Source organism: Xenopus tropicalis, chromosome 5, assembly GCF_000004195.4.
Source record: "Xenopus tropicalis strain Nigerian chromosome 5, UCB_Xtro_10.0, whole genome shotgun sequence".
In the NCBI taxonomy this organism is placed as follows: Eukaryota; Metazoa; Chordata; class Amphibia; order Anura; family Pipidae; genus Xenopus; species Xenopus tropicalis.
The window spans coordinates 131262834-131266307 of record NC_030681.2 but is presented as its reverse complement, the minus strand read 5'-3'; positions in this window follow the sequence as shown (position 1 = coordinate 131266307).

Genomic DNA, 3474 nt, shown 5'->3' with positions numbered 1-3474 from the left:
GCAACGTTATGCCTTTATGTTCCACTATAGTATGGGATCCCTTATCCGGAAACCCGTTATCCAGAAAGTTCCGAATTCTGAAAAGTCCATCTCCCATTTCTCTGTAATAATAAAACAGTACCTGTACTTGATCCCAACTTAGATATAATTACCCCTTATTGGGGGCAGAACAGCCCTATTGGGTTTATTTAATGGTTAAATGATTCCCTTTTCTCTGTAATAATAAAACAGTACCTTGTACTTGATCCCAACTAAGATATAATTGCCCCTTATTGGGGGCAGAACAGCCCTACTGGGTTTATTTCATGGTTAAATGATTCCCTTTTCTCTGTAATAATAAAACAGTACCTTGTACTTGATCCCAACTAAGATATAATTACCCCTTATTGGGGGCAGAACAATCCTATTGGGTTTATTTAATGGTTAAATGATTCCCTTTTCTCTGTAATAATAAAACAGTACCTGTACTTGATCCCAACTAAGATATAATTACCCCTTATTGGGGGCAGAACAGCCCTATTGGGTTTATTTAATGGTTAAATGATTCCCTTTTCTCTGTAATAATAAAACAGTACCTGTACTTGATCCCAACTAAGATATAATTACCCCTTATTGGGGGCAGAACAGCCCTATTGGGTTTATTTCATGGTTAAATGATTCCCTTTTCTCTGTAATAATAAAACAGTACCTGTACTTGATCCCAACTAAGATATAATTACCCCTTATTGGGGGCAGAACAGCCCTATTGGGTTTATTTAATGGTTAAATGATTCCCTTTTCTCTGTAATAATAAAACAGTACCTGTACTTGATCCCAACTAAGATATAATTACCCCTTATTGGGGGCAAACCATCCTATTGGGTTTATTTATTGTTTAAATGATTCTTAGCAGACTTAAGTTATGGAGATCCAAACTATGGAAAGATCCCTTATCTGGAAAACTTCAGGTCCTGAGCATTCTGGATAATAGGTCCCATACCTGTACTTAACATTATTTTGGCCAAGAGCAAGAATACGTTTTTACTTTGTAAATTTAATTAAGCTGTGACTATTAATTTCTCTGCAGGAATTCGCTTAAAACTGTTTATGTGCCACCATGTTTCTATGTAATAATATGGCTGAGAGGGTAACCTATTTTTTAATTTGTGAACTTAACTCATTTGAGAATCTGTGTTATAATCAGTACTCGTTGCATCAGATAGAAAGCAGAACCCTGTTATATGTATGTGTAATATTAGTGACTAATTGGTATTTGATGTGAAGTCTTCTGATTGGTTTTATGTATTTGTGTGATGGGTTTAATAACTTTTAAGTTTCTTATGAACTACAGTATATCTTTATATTTTGATAAGGCATAAAGGGTCAGATTCAAATTAATGAGAAAATGTTATTTTATGGTTTATCAGGTGAAAACTTATGGCCAATATTCAATTTGCGGAGAAAAAAAAAATCTAATTCAGTTCAGATTTTTTCCATAGACTTCAATAGAGTTTTCATGTGATAAACAGTGAGTTAAGTTTTGCGTATTAAGTTGCATCTGGCTCTATGCTGACCTTATTACCTCACTCTTGATTCCACGAAAAGCTGGAAGCATTTATACCAAGCAGCAGTTTAATTTGTTAAAGCATTGGTTAACTGTGTAGGCATGTAGCATTTTAAGATATTTGAAAACAAGAGTAACTCTTTACTGTTGCTGTGATTTTTATGGAGTACTTTTTATTTCTATCTAGTAAAAATAAATTTAAAGCAACTGGACTTGATTGGTAATCATTGAAGACGTTTCACTACTCATCCGAGCAGCTTCTTCAGTTCACTGAAGAAGCTGCTCGGATGAGTAGTGAAACGTCTTCAATGATTACCAAACAAGTCCAGTTGCTTTAAATTTATTTATACTAGATATACCATGACCTGGATGAATGAAAATCTTCATAGACATATTTTTATTTCTAAATTACACTGTTTACAGAGCAAATAATTCACTCTGCCATTTAGAATTTTTTCTTGAACCAACAAATGTATTTTTTTAGCTGTAATATTGGTGTGTAGGCGCCATCTCAGTGCATTGCGCCTGAGTCTGAGCTGAGTTTCTCCTACTCCCATGTAACTGGAGGAGTCCCAAGCCGGACTTGGATTTCTTACTATTGAGTGCTATTCTGATACCTACTGGGAGCTGCTATCTTTCTCCCTTCCCATTGTTCTGCTGATCAGTTGCTGGGAGGGGGGGGATATCACTCAAACTTGCAGCTCAGCAGTAAAGTGTGACTGAAGTTTATCATAGCACAGGTCACATGGCTGTGGCACCCTGGGAAATGAAGAATATGGCTAGCCACGTGTGATATTTCAAAATTTTTATTTTAAAAAACTAGTTTTCCCATGACAGTACTCCTTTAAGCAGAGAAGGACATTGCTACACCCCATCAGGGACGTTTTCAGCCCCAGAGCCGTCTAAGACGGCCCCTCCGATAAAGCCCCCCCCCCCTCGCCCCCAAGTGCTTACCTTCACAGCGCCTGAGGGGGTCCGGGGGGGGGGTGCATCACTAGTATAGAGAGTGCAATTGCGCTCTCTACACTATAAGAGCCAAATTTCTGTTTTAAAAAACGGAAATTCGCCCCCCCCCCCTGGTAACTTTGGGGGCGAATTTCTCAACTCGCCTCATGGTAGCAGCACTCCTGCACCCCATATTTTGAATTCGTTTATATTCAACTGATGTTGTTTGACAAAGAATTCTACTGAGCCCAAGGGCAGGTGGGGATAAAACCTAAACAACAGTATCTAACATGAAATACACCCTGCAAGATAAAGTACCGCTATGAAAGTTACCTTGGTGAACTTTTCCTCCAGTTTTCCCTAAATAACCATTTTGGCGATAGGGACTTAAGTAAATAAAAATCCTAATGTTTTTGTTTCTTTACCCAATCACAGGGTCTTTTGTGTCCCAGTGGAGGATCAAAGAGATGGTAAACAGTTTGTCTAGGTAGAGCCCAGACAGCACAAGCATCAAGCACTACTTCACATACCTGTCAATTATAACTGATGCTATGAAAAATGGTTTCGAAAAAGAGAGAGCATACACAAGAATAGAAGTGCATTGCCTTGACTCTACTCTACTTATAGCAGAATTGACAGGGCTTGACCCTCTGATTGAGTAAGTACCTGTCATTTTGGCAATAGGGATAACTTGTTAAGAAGTTTATAACAGGTCAAATACCCCATTAAAACTATACGAAACTATACGAAACACCTGTCTGGGATGCTCCATTCCAGCAGGCGGCATCTGGACAAACTGGCAGATCTGGGTGGCAAGTGATAACATTGCTTCATTAATAGAAATAAAACAAACAAATCTTGATGATAAAGGGCCTAGCCATATTTGGCGGTATTAAACAAATCTATAGCTGTAGCAAGTATTGCAGATTTCCATCAGCGAAGTCCAGAAAACTGTTTTCTATATTAAAAGTATAGATACACAGGAG